Source organism: Hyperoodon ampullatus (assembly GCF_949752795.1).
Source record: "Hyperoodon ampullatus genome assembly, chromosome: 9".
NCBI lineage: Eukaryota > Metazoa > Chordata > Mammalia > Artiodactyla > Ziphiidae > Hyperoodon > Hyperoodon ampullatus.
In genome coordinates this window covers 79,782,088-79,796,125 of record NC_136922.1, presented here as the reverse complement: position 1 = coordinate 79,796,125, position 14,038 = coordinate 79,782,088, and the positions used below count along the sequence as shown (strand labels likewise).

Sequence of the window (14,038 nt, the reverse complement as noted above, 5' to 3'; positions counted from 1 at the left end):
CAGGCTCAGCGGCCGTGGCTCATGGGCCCAGCCGCTCCACGACATGTGGGATCCTCCCGGACTGGGGCACGAACCCGTGTCCCCTGCATCGGCAGGTGGACTCTCAACCACTGCGCCACCAGGGAAGCCCAGATATTACATTTTTTCATTTGATAATCTAAAATATTATTTCTATTATCCGTTAAAACAAATTTACTCCATTGGAAAATAAGTAAAGATGTATTGAAGAAAAACAGGCATTTAAATTTGAGTAATTTTAATGTTTGGCACAAGAATTTTTCTAAATTTAATGGTAGAGAGAGATTAACATTTACTGAGTATTCTAGAAATTCTTTGACCAACACTTTTGATGATGACAAAATAACTTCCTCGGTAGGTAATATTAGATTGAAAGACATAAATATCTCATTTTTTGAATTTTTTTTTATTTCTTATTTTTTTTGCTATACGCGGGCCTCTCACTGCTGTGGCCTCTCCTGTTGAGGAGTACAGGCTCCGGACGTGCAGGTTCAGCGGCCATGGCTCACGGGCCCAGCCGCTCCGCGGCATGTGGGATCTTCCCGGACCGGGGCATGAACCCGTGTCCCCTGCATTGGCAGGTGGACTCTCAACCACTGTGCCACCAGGGAAGTCCTCATCTTTTGAATTTTAATAAAGGATGAAAACTCATTTCTCATTACACTTTGTACCCCTCATCATTGTACTTAGGACAATTAAAACTAATTTATTATTTGTATACTTATTTATTGAACATTTATTTTTTCCATTAGACTCTGAACTCCATGAGAACAGAGATTATACCTATTTTAATCCACACTGTATTTGGAACATAGTAATAATAATGACAATAGTGTGTTAACTTTTATTGAGTGGTTATTGTCAGACCCTTTTCAAACATTTTATATGTATTATTGTAAAGTACATTTAATTTTATTTTTTGAGCTAATAAATCCAGGCAAAATGCCTTAAACTTATAGAATGAAGTACAAAAGACTCTTTTGCCAAGCAGAATGCAGTCCAGGGTGAGAGGGCCTGTAAATATCAGCTATTCCATATAAATGATGAAACCGACAGGCCACAGATGGCCAGCAGGCACATGAAAAGATACTCAACATTGCTAATCATCAGGGAAATGCAAATCAAAACCACAATGAGATATCACCTCACACCTATCAGAATGGCCATCATCAAAAAGAACACAAATAACAAATGTTGGTGACAATGTGGACAAAAGGGAACCCTCATACACTGTTGGTAGGAGTGTAAATTGGTGCAGCCACTGTGGAAAACTGTATGGAGGTTCCTCCAAAAACTAAAAATAGAACTACCACATGACCAACAATTCCACTCCTGTGTATATATCTGAAAAAAACCCCACTAATTCAAAAAGATAATGCAACCCAACGTTCATAGCAGCATTATGTATAATTGCTAAGACATGGAAACAACTTAAGTGTCCAACAACAGATGAATAAATAAAGAAGAAGGGGTATATGTATGCAATGGAATACTATTCAGCCATAAAAAAGAACAAAAGTTTGCCATTTGTAGCAATATAGACTTGGAGAGCATTATGCTAAATGAAACAAGTCCAGAGAAAGACAAATACTGTATGATATCACTTATATGTGGAATCTAAAAAATACAACAAACTAGTGAATATAACAACAAAAAAAGCAGGCTCACAGATACAGAGAAAAAACTAGTGGTCAGCAGTGGGGAGGGGGTGGGCTATACTGGGGTGGGGGAGTGGGAGGTACAAAGTACCGGGTGTACGATAGGCTGAAGGATGTATTGTACAACATGGGGAATAGAGCCAATATTTTATAATAACTGTAAATGGAAAGTAAGCTTTCAAAATTGTATTTTAAAAAACCTGTAATGTTAAAGTTGTTTCATCAGAACACTTGGCAAGTATGTGCACATACATTTATGTTGTATTGGATATTAATTTCTATTATTTTCAGCCATTATAAATCTAGAATTTTTTTTAAAAAACCTAGTTGAGGTTTTAAACTTCAGCTTGATTTTCCCTTTTCTTATGACCGTGAAACATCTGTAGAGTTCGTCATATGGAGGTGTCTGGCTTTACTGATAGTCTTGTTTCTAAAAAATTATATGGGAATGTGTTTTGGCAAAAAAATCGTGATTAATAAAATCATAGTAAATGTACTGCTTCAGAGAATACAGAATTTTGATCCTGTGGTTGGGGAAGACTACTTTTGGAATATTAGAATTTTCTCACTGACTTTTTAAGAATTGTAAATTAAAAAAAAAATCACTTCCGATTTTTATAGAGTGAAAGTTTAAATATTCATTGGGTAAAGAGATCAGATGATAAGTAGCTTTTATTGAGCAACTGTCTTTACAACTCTCAGTACAACTCTGATCAGTAATAAATACTCATGCTATTATGGTGTCTAAAAAGTACGCAAGTAAGAAAGCACTCTGCATACAAGGAGAGGCTGAGTCGAGTTAAGGACCTTAGAAAGTGAGCTCAGTTCTTGCAAGTTTAAAAGCAGTAGACTCTTGAGGAGAACTAAAACTAAGGGGTCTAGTACCGTCTTTCATGCTACAAAATCCACCCAAAGTTATTTAACTTTTATATCAGATCCCAAATACGTTAAGGCATCTACTTCAAACAGTTACAGGATGCAGATAATGCATCTATTATCTTCATTAAGTTTCCCAATCAGAATTTATGCTATGATCCCTTTCAATAATCCCATGGTTTTAAACGTGATATTCTACCTTGCTGGAATATGATGCTTAGAAATCAAACAAAACAGGCTGAAACTAGTGAAGGATGAAGGTCAGTATTTGTTTCGTTCCAAAGAACTCCTTTTTCCATAACAAAATGAATTCTGTTGACAGCCCCTTATTCTTAGGGTCCTTCCTCTCTCCTACAAGGGCTGAGGAAGGTTTCTTACGCTCTTTTGCCATCATCTTGGCTGCCCTCTGATTTCATGACCTTTGAGTTAATCCTTCTTTTTTTCCTATTAGCAAGTGTAAGCAGGCCAACTTCAAACGAACTGCAATAGGTCACGAGGTTTAATGGGCATAGAGATAATCATCTAAATTACATTTCTAGGTCTGATGGGCTAGACAGACTCAAGAGGGTGACTTTACCAGCAAATTTGCTGTTAATCAGCCAGGTTGGTGGGTCTGAGTATAGCTGCCTTTGCCTTCCTCCCCGAGGGGCTGGCTCGCATTGACTGATGAGTGAAGGCAGCTGCATTAACTTTCTTCTCCCACAAAATGTGTCGTGTCCCAAAAGGACATGAAAGTCAAACGTGGCCACAGCTCAAACACCAGACGCACTCTTTTCATCTCGGTGGAATTATCTGCCCTCTACTTGTAGATCGTGATCCTCAGCACAACAGTTGTTGCCGATTTTCACGATCTGTTAACACTTAGGAATTTTTACATTAAAGAACTTTTTTCTACATTTGTTTCTTGTAGCATCTAGGAAAATGCCATAACCTATTGTATATTTTTATTGCTGCATGATTCTTAACTTTAAAAGGAAGACGAAACATGGAATTACTCTAAAGATAAAAGGAACCAAAATAATTTTGCCTCTTAAAATTCAAAGACAAACATCCCTTTGGAACTGGCAGAGGGAACATCATCATGAATTGTTTTTACAATACAGGCTTATCCAATCTGGTTACAAATTTCAGCATATATCAGACAAAAACAGCAGCCTTTCCTCTGATAGAGTATGGTGTTAGAATATATGTTTAACTGAAATGCCAAAAAAGAATGAACTGGAATCATTTTAAAATTAATCAATATGTTGAATATATAAATGAATATGATACAGTATCTCTCATCTCTATAACACTTTATAATTTACAAAAGCCCTTTTTATCCATTACCATTTTATTCTTAATTATAATCCAATGAAAAAGTTTGGGGCAAATATTATTATCTACATTTTAAACATCATAGCAATTTTCTGTTAAGTGGCAATCTCAATGTCACTAAGGTAATAAGTGATAGAGGCAGCACGAAAATCCAGGTCTTCTGATGCCACACCCAATCCTTGTGTATAAATGGTAACATTTCACAAAATGTGGTCTTCTGGTGGAATGCACTAGCAGTTTAAAAGAAAAAAAAGGCATTCACTCAATGAAGCCTTCTTGGCAGAGGTGGTGGGTAAATTGGGTTTATTCAATTAGCATTCTAAAGTGAAAAAATCAGATATTCTGAACTGATTTAATAAGTAGGATGTTAGTTTGTCAAAATGGCTACATACATTACAATTCTTCTATAACCTTGGATGACTCCGAATAGCATGAATTGTATAAAAGCCACAAATACAAGAAATCATATTTTGGCTTGATGCTGAAGAGACCATGTAGAAATTTAACAAACCAATGGAATACAAATGATTTAAATGAAAGCCAGAATCAAAAGAAATGTTGGATTTTATAAATGCCAATCTTAAAATATTTTAAGACTTTTTTGAAATTGTAAAAATTTTACCTTCTCCACCCACTCACATACCAAAAAGAAGAAAAAGAAAGGAAGAATTTAGAAACTTTAGACTCAGTGGTGGTTAATTACACAGAGGACTGAAGTAGGACGAGGATGCATTGTGAACTCTGTGGTGAGGTCTCTAGAGATTGGGGACAGAATGAAAGAGAAGGAAATTAGAGTGTGGGGGGTATTCATTTCTAAGAAAAGGACTTTTTAATGAAGTACAGATTGGTCAGATGATTACTAAACATATCATCACTCTTTGATGACTGAATACTAGGAGGAATGGGGTAGAGACTATTTGAATATATTCATACAATAATATGTCATCAAGCATGAATTTGGTCCATTGATGAGCACATTTTCATTACTGGTCAATTTAGAAGTTTCAACTTTTTAATGTTTAACAAAAAGAAGTGGACTTTGGCTTGTAAAAGCTGCTTTTTATCAAAACAGATACAAACAAAAAAACAAAAGAAAACAAGAAAAAATACGTATTGGATTCTTAAACGAAGCTTTTATCCAAAATATACTACTTTGTTTGGTATGTCTTTTACCTGATATTTGGTGAAGTTTTCCTTTTTGTTTTGGTTCCTTTTTGTTTTCATAGATTTGAATTACGTTTAGCAAGGGCAAATAAAACTAAAAAAATCATCATTTATGTTATCAAAATAATCATTGACTCAATCTTATATAATGTTATATAAGCAAAACATGAATGCCTTTGACAATTTTGGAGAATTCAAGAAAAAACGTAGGAAAACGTCTTTGTTGTTTAGAATCACTTATAGGAAAGGTTAGAAAATGTTAAGAAAATGAATAAATACACATTTGTGCCATAAAGAACACAGAGTGATCAATATAAGATTGAAAGTCAAGCTATGGGAAGCACCACTGAAGGCATTTATTTTGTTCCCTGAAAAGCTATCTCCCTGGTGACATTACCTAGAAATTAGTCTTTTCACACATGACAACAGGGTTTTTTGAGAAGTAAAGAAACTGTTTTTCCTATCATACAATAAATGGACTACAGAAGACGTATTGAAAAGAGAATGCACCTGAGTTGCATAATCCTAAAAGCAGGTGCTTTTTATATGAGAAAGAAGGGCAAACACTCCGATATTAAAAGGCAATGGTTCTCAGAGGGCGGTTCCTGGACCAGATGCCCAGGATCAGCATCACTATGAAACTTGTTAGACATGCAAATTCTGGGAACTACACTAGTCCTACTGAGTCAGAAACTGGGGCTGGGGGCAGCAATCTATGCTATAACTAGCCTTCCAGGAGATTTCCACGCATGCTCAAGTCTAAGAATCACTAGTATAAGGAAAAGCAGTGATGCGAGAGGAATGAAAGGACACTGAAGGCAGTTGACTACAGCAAGGACAGTGAGCCCTGGCAAAATGGTCCAACCCTTTCTGGGGGAGGGTATCATCATCCGGTACAAGCAATCGGTGATACTCAAGAAGCTAAGGTCGAGATGGAAGTGAACTAAAGAAATATACTAGACTGGAGAGGAATGAGATGGCAAACCGCGGGTCTAATCCTCCAAATCTGCTTTGGCACACAGCCCCCTTAAACCTTGGGCCAAATAGCCAGCAGTGGGACAGGCCCCATGACATCTGGGAAAGGGAGTCATCACAGGGTCTTAATGAGCCCCTTGAATCAGACTTGTGATGTCCTAAACTCTTGTTCCTTGGTATTTAAAACACACACACAATGAAAAAAAAGAGAATAGCATCTAGCAGTAAATTGAGACTGGGATAGCCTTCTAACTTTTCATTTATTTAAAAGGTATAGATTAGTGAGGTTTCAAAAAGTCATCTGATCCACCCCACCCTGTGATACCTGAATTCTTTCTTTAATATTGCTCCCAAGTAGTCAACTAGTCTATGCTTTGGATACTTTGAAGAGAAACTGATTGCTTCTCGAGGGCACCTATTGTATTGTCTTTGGAAAGCTATAGGTATGATAATGCACTCACTTATATTGAACTGGTAGCTGTCTTCTTGCTGTTGTGAGGCTCAACAAAATACCAGAATTAGGGACATCTGTCCTTTTTTTAACTGCCCGTTACTCAATCTCTTCTTATCTAGGAGGAATCCTGTACTATGAAATCTGGGTACACCTGCTCCATCTGTCTAGTAAATTGGATGAGAACCTGTGACCTAAACTTGACAACTGGATATCCCACCCTAAGAATTTGAGTCTGGAGCAAATGACAAATAAGAAGGGACAGCTTAAGAGATTATCTATTGGCCCTGATATTCAGCAGCAGTGGCAGAAGCAGCAGCCAGTGATGATGCCAGGAGGCATCCAGACCAGACGGTTCCCCTGGTGTGACATTGTCTGTGGCTTCTTCTACTTCCCTTGATTCCTATCTATTTTCTGGTTCTTTCGTCTTTCTGCAATAGCTCAGTTCTACAGGTTGTCGGGTATATTTTGGACAAGTTCCTTTTCCACTTAGGGTAGCCAGAATTGATTTCTGTTTCTTGCACCCAAGAACATTGAGTGTTAAAGTAGATTATGAAGGAAGGTTGTGGGAAGTTGGGAGGGGGTAAGAAATAATGAATTTGACATTAAAGGTGTTGACTGTGACAAAAGGTGGGTTATCTAAGTAAAAGTGGTTCATAGGCAGTTGGAGAAGTGGGTGGAGTCCATGAAGAGGGTTGAGACTGGAGGTAGGTAATTCATAGCCATCTTTAAAGTCCTAGGACTGGAAGAAATATTCTTCCGGAAGATGAACCCTATATGGAATTCACCCATCTCTCCTGAAAGAGTATTCCAATTTCTTTTGATAATTGTTTCTTATCCATAGTCAGCTATGAGCTTTGGGTGACTGACTTCTTAGCAGTTCTAGAGGTAGACCTTGTTGGCTTAAGTTAATCAACAGTAAATAGTTGGGCACAAAATCAAATCAGAGATAATGAGATTTGTGCAGATTTTGCAAGAACTTCTAGGAATGCGACATGAGGATATGAAGTCTGTTATGGCCACAGACATGTGTAGATATCTAAGAGGACCTACAGTTGCCCAAGGGTTCCCAGGTGGAGTCTGAGGGAGAAGCAACAACCAGTATGTACACCAGTGAGATGAAGAGGAAACGGTGACACCATTTAAGCATTGAATCAGACTTCACCTGAAGCCAAAAATATCTCTAGATGTTTTCAGTTACATTAGCTAGTAAATCCCCTTTATTTTTATTTATTTATTTTAAATGATAGTATTTTATTTATTTATTTATTTATTTATTGGCTGCACCACGTGGCTTGTGGGATTTTAGTTCCCTGACCAGGGAGAGAGTGCAGTCCTAAACACTGGACAGCCAGGGAATTCCCCCCTTTATTTTAAAATGCAGTTCAGGTTGGGTTTTTAACATTAGCAACATAAACTGTTCTCACCATTAGATCCCTTCTCTTCAACTCCCATTCTTCCTCCCCACACATATTAAGTTTATCATTTGTAATATGAGTAAAGCAGGTTATATCAGAAGACACAAACTGACAGTCTGAGTTGAATCTGATCACAGAATTTTTATTTATTTGTTTGTTTGGTTTGCAGAGGGTCCCTTTTTAAAAATTATCACCAACGTATATAACTTGGCGGGAGGTGGGGTGGCGTAGGGTTTCCCTGCTGGTGCAGTGGTTGAGAGTCCACCTGCCGATGCAGGGGACACGGGTTCGTGCCCCGGTCCGGGAAGATCCCACATGCCACGGAGCGGCTGGGCCCATAAGCCATGGCCGCTGAGCCTGCACGTCCGGAGCCTGTGCTCCGCAACGGGAGAGGCCACAGCAGTGAGAGGCCTGCGTACCACAAAAAAAAAAAAAAAAAAAAAAAATTGGGGGGTCTTCCATTAAAATCCAAATATTTGGTTTCTTCTGAAGACTCAGGAGATCTGACAATACTGAGCCAGAATTCCAAAATGGCATGATCACCTTGAGCTGAGTAGTTGCTGTTCACTTTGAACAAGGCATATGCTTTCCATTTTCCACAGTGCCTACCACTTCGGATTGCCTCACATTGGTCTAATTCTGTCACGGACGTTACCACCTCTGAAAGGATTTGTGTTTGCAACACTTTATGGTCAGTGAGGTCTGTCCAGGCCTCTTAAGTTATTTCATTTAAGTAAAAGGTAAACAAATGCAAACAAAATGCAGTGAAACTGCCAATCTTGAAAGAGGAACTAACACACACTTGGAAGCCTCATCACACTCCGTATATCAGGCTTATAGGAATTTATTTGGGGCAGAACATGATGCCTGATAATAGGCATTTTATTTCATGGCTGAGTAGATTTCCTCACTTGTCATCTGGGGCACAAATATCTCAGTGGGGTAGGAGCAGCTAATTAAATAACAATGAATATCATGAGCTTTAAAACCAGACAGACCTGCATTTAAGTCCTAGGTCTGCTCCGTGTTTGCTGTGATGAGAGTGCCTATCACATACGGTTGTCATGTATAAAAGTCATAAAATATGCCAAGAACAGAACGTGGCATGTAGACGTTTATTATGATAGACTGCTGTACTGCCGGAGCTTATTCCAATAGTGTATGATAGTTCTGAATGAGGACTTTCAACTTGTAAGGTATAAATAAGAATTTTATTTTTTCCAATAACTACAACTGTCATGCTCCATTGACTAATCTATCCCCTGTCTTAATGGGCCTGGATCCCTTAATGATATTAAAGCTCTGTATCATTACATTTCAGTCATTGTCATTTATAAAAAGTCTCATTTTCATTAGAAAGGTTAAGCCTATTCACTAAAACTTTAATTTTATACTAGACCCAAAGCTTTCCAGAGGGAAGGTTAGACTTATAGCTCCTGCAGTTTATGATGGGTTTAATTCTAAGATGGCCCTTACAGTTCTTGGCCCCTGGTATATATAAATGTTCTTCCAGTTCTTCAAGAAAACACTAGTCTAGGTGTTGCTGTGAAGGGATTTTTGCAGATGTAATAACGTCCCAAATCAGTTGACCTTAAATTAGGGAGATTAAATCTGGGTTTAGAGATCCGAGACAGGGAAGATAGAGAGAGAGAAAGAAACGAATCTGAGAGGGATTCAAGATGTGGGAGATTCTCCATTGCCAGCTCGGAGTTGGAGGGAGCCATATGGCAAGGAATGCAGGCAGCCTCTGGGAGCTGAGAGAAGCCCTCGGCTGACAGGTAGCAAGGAAACAGAAACTTCAGTCCTACAGCTGCAAGGAACTGAATTCTGCAACAACCTGAATAAACTTGGAAGCCAATTCTTTCCCAGAGCCTCCAACCAAGAATTCCACCTGACCAACACCTTGGTTTCAGCTTTCAGCTCCTGAGCAGAGAAACCAGTCGCACTGTCCCTGGATTTCTGAGCCACCAAACTGTGAACTAGTAAATGGATGTTGTATTTTTTTAAAATTTTTATTGAAATATAACTGACCTACAATGTTGTGTTAGTTTCAGGTGTACAGCAAAGTGATTCAGTTATCTATCTATCTATACGTATACATATATTTTTTTACATTCTTTTTCACTATAGGTTATTACAAGATATCGAGTTTCATTCCCTGTGCTATACAGTAGGTCCTTGTTGGTTATCTATTTTATATGGATGTTGTTTTAAGCTGATAAATGTGTGATAATTTATTACAAACAAATAGAACACTAATACCAGGAGGTTGGATGTAGTGGATGAGATATTCTCTCTCGGGCTTTCCTAAACTCACTCCTCTTGATCTGAGTCAGGAAGAAGGAGAGGGGAAGAGAAATCTCCTCTTCAGTGTTCATCATTGTTGACCTAGCTCATTGTCTACTCTTGATGTGGATGGAGGTAGCCTCAAATAAGTGCTGATGATGAAACAGCTGCCTGGAGCACTGAGTCTCAGCTACCTTTTTCAGCTGAGCTCATTTAGCTGAGGTACCTAGCCTAAGGTACCTAGTTGTCCCATGCTGGGTCCCTGACTAGCCTATAGAAGAACCTAGGTTTTTCTACCTTCTACAGCTTCAACACTGGGGGCTATGGCTTGAGACTGATATATCTCCAGGCCCTGAGATATACCTCTTGGTATAGATATAGTTCTAGGTCCCTGTCCTTTCTTAGCCTCTGAACCTCACCAACTGCAATATCTCAGAAAGCTCTTTCTCCTTCTAGTAGTACAAGGCCATTCTGCAAGCCATGTAACTAAGCAGACATCTAACTGGGTAAATAAACACCTTTCTCTCCTTGAAATCATCTCCAAACTTTGAAGGCGATTCCTTCAGAGAGACGAAATCACGGACACCTTTCTCCAATAGAAGTGGTGGGAAGTAGGTAGCCTTACTTCTAGAGCAATGCATTCCCCAAAGGTCAACTCTTCTCTTTCTCAGTCCCTTCATACCTCTCTTGATGCTAAGTATGGGAAAGTCAAAGGCTAAGAAGGAGGCTTTCTTTTTACTGAGGCAAGAAGTGTTTAGAAACTTCTCATTATTTGGTTACCTGCAGGGGCAAGAATGATGCCAACACTATTCTCCTACGAATGTAATGATGCATTTTAACATTTTTGACAGGTTGTATCCATATGACCTAGAGCACAACTTTAAAAAACAGAACATATATTTTGTATTTAGCTTGGAAGTATCATTTAATTTTACAAATATTAATTAAGAATCTTTCTAGGCATTGTACTAAGTGGGGTGATTAAAGACCTAGAATTTGGCCTGAAGAAATGTACTCTGCATGTGTGTATGCATGCAAACACCCATGCACATATGTGCATGTGAAAGAGAGAGAGACAAAGAGAGAGAATGAGAAAGAGAGAGAGAGGCAGAGAGATAGTAGAGACACAGAGTATAAGTTCCAGGAACAGACTGTTAGTTAAGTATAGTGTTATAATAAAGATTTACCCACAAAGGTTTCACCATCTTGAAGAATATTGTGCTAATGGGTAGGGGAATTTACTCTGTTTAAAATAGGATTTGAATGAGGTTCTGAGTGCTCCTTCTGGTAAAAAAAAATTAAGAGATTCATTTAAAAAATACATTAAAAAAATACATTTAAACCAAACATTTCAAGATTTAAACATGTGTATTCCCTCAAATTCTTTCCTGGTGTAATGAATCCATGTACTTGGCCTAATGGATCCATGTACTTCTGCTTGGATGTTTTGAAAAAGCAAAACAAAACAAAACATGAACAAACAAACAAATACAAACTTTTGATCAAGTCAGAGACCCTCTTTGACCTCCCCCAGAGCAGGATCTTACTGAAAAGTGACCATCCTTCTCCACCCATGGATCCTCAGGGCAGTTCTGAAAAATCCGAGTTTCATAGATGTTTTTACTCTTCTTGGATGTAAAATTTAAACTTTATACCATTTTTATTATACCTAATAAAAAGTGAAACCTTTATTCTGTGGGTCTGCAAAAGCAACTTTTGAAGTTGGATGTATCTATCAACATACTTATTAAAAAGCATTTTTTTCCCTACAGTTTTGGAGAGAGTCTGAAAACCAATGTCAGTATGGCTTAGATATTCATAATTGTTTACACATGTTTCAGTAACAAAATATATTTGGGGGGGTTGGCACTTTACTTTTAGGATTTGAGGCAGCTGGAAATTATCATTATGGGCAAAAGTGTTCTAACTAGATAATGGTGTTAAAAAGAATATAATATTCCTGGAATATTACTTCTAATATACAGCACCTATTATTTTATTAAGTTATTTAAATATGGGTTGGCTGTTGCCTGGTCAGTTATACACTAAGATATCTAAGTAAATAGATATCTCAGAATTAGTATCAAATAGAAAATGACTGTGGTTTCCTATTATTAATATTATTATTGTTACACAGAGAAAGCTTTGTAATCCTCTTAAGGGCTTGATAGTTAATATTCCACATATTTCAGAGACAAATTCTAATTAAATATTTAAGAAATAGGACATTGTTTCCAATCATGATGTAAGGTATCAAATACCTTGGAGATGTATAAAAATTCTTTTCATATTCGCTTATCCAGGGGAAAAGAAACGATGATTAATAAGGGATTCTGTGCCTCCCAGAACCTGAAGTGTTTCTTCTAAGGAGCTAGACTATGTTAAGAGCCAAAGGGAAGCTAGGTTCAAAGGAAATTCATCTAATATTTGTGCTCTGGTTATGCAAGGGGGTGAGAGGCTGATCATTAGCGGCATGTGGCCAGTTGGCAGGAAGGCTGCGGGCCAGACTGAGGGGTTAGTGTGATCACAGATGGACTTAGCATGGGAAAGAGGATGCCAGAGAGTCCCAGGCAGTGCGTGCTATTTTGGGGGCTTTATATGAATCATTATTTTTTCATTCTGTGCCAGTATTGACACAGACAAATGTATTTGTTCACTGGCTATTGAAGATTTGCAGATTACCAAAGTAAGTCTCATCCTTGGAGTCATCACTGAGATAGGATTTTTTAAAATAATGCTTTATACTACCTCTAAATATAATGCCTTCCTTTCATCAAGAGGATATATATTTTAATATCAAGAGGATGCCAAAAGAGTTAACAAATAAGGGTGTGGAATAGTAGGGTACATATTCTAAAGAAGAAATAGAGACCTCTTTTTATTCGAGGAGAATGGTCGGTAAATTTGCAATCGATCATTCATTTGATAAGTTTAGAAATAGCAATTTTGAATTAAAGACTATCTTAAGGATGGAGAACTGGCTCAAGGAACTCAGGAACCGTGTCTAGGTCTGGATTCCAATAGCTCTTCTACATAGGGTACAACTACTCACTGCCAAGAGGTTTGATAACCAGCCCATGGGTTCTCATCCTCACTCTGCACTGACTGGCAATGAACCTTGGTAATTTATTGACTATAAGCCTTGGCAAGTTATTGAGTTTTATTTGTATCCAGGGTGAGGAGTTAGACATCCAAGATGCCCCCAACTCTAAAGTTTAATGTGGCACATATATACAATGGAATATTACTCAGCCATAAAAAGAAATGAAACTGAGTTATTTGTAGTGAGGTGGATGGACCTAGAGTCTGTCATACAGAGTGAAGTAAGTCAGAAAGAGAAAAACAAATACCGTATGCTAACACATATCTATGGAGTCTAAAAAAAAAAATTATTCTGAAGAACCTAGGGTCAGGACAGGAATAAAGACACAGAGGTAGAGAATGGACTTCAGGACATGGGGAGGGGGAAGGGTAAGCTGGGACGAAGTGAGAGAGTGGCATAGACATATATACACTACCAAATGTTAAAATAGATAGCTAGTGGGAAGCAGCCCCATAGCACAGGGAGATGAGCTTGGTGCTTTGTGACCACCTGGAGGGGTGGGATAGGGAAGGTGGGAGGGAGATGCAAGAGGGAGGGTTTATGGGGATATATGTATATGTATAGTTGATTCACTTTGTTATACAGCAGAAACTAACACACCATTAAAAATAAATAAATTAAAAAAAATAAAGTTTAATGTGATGTTGGAACACAAGATTCACAAATGTCATAAAAATGAATATAACTCCTGCCCACAGAGCTACTAGTCAGTCCTACAGCTAGAGACCTACTCAGCTACTCAAACTCCCCTCCACTGGCATCTGCCTCATTT

General features: G+C 38.1%; 1 protein-coding gene across 2 annotated transcripts in view; it reads right to left on the bottom strand.

Moving 5' to 3' along the window:
- The window catches only part of CPED1 (cadherin like and PC-esterase domain containing 1), a gene marked incomplete at both ends in the record, with an annotated part of 313,895 nt that overhangs the window by 126,161 nt on the left and 173,696 nt on the right, over positions 1-14,038 (bottom strand). The window lies entirely within an intron of this gene.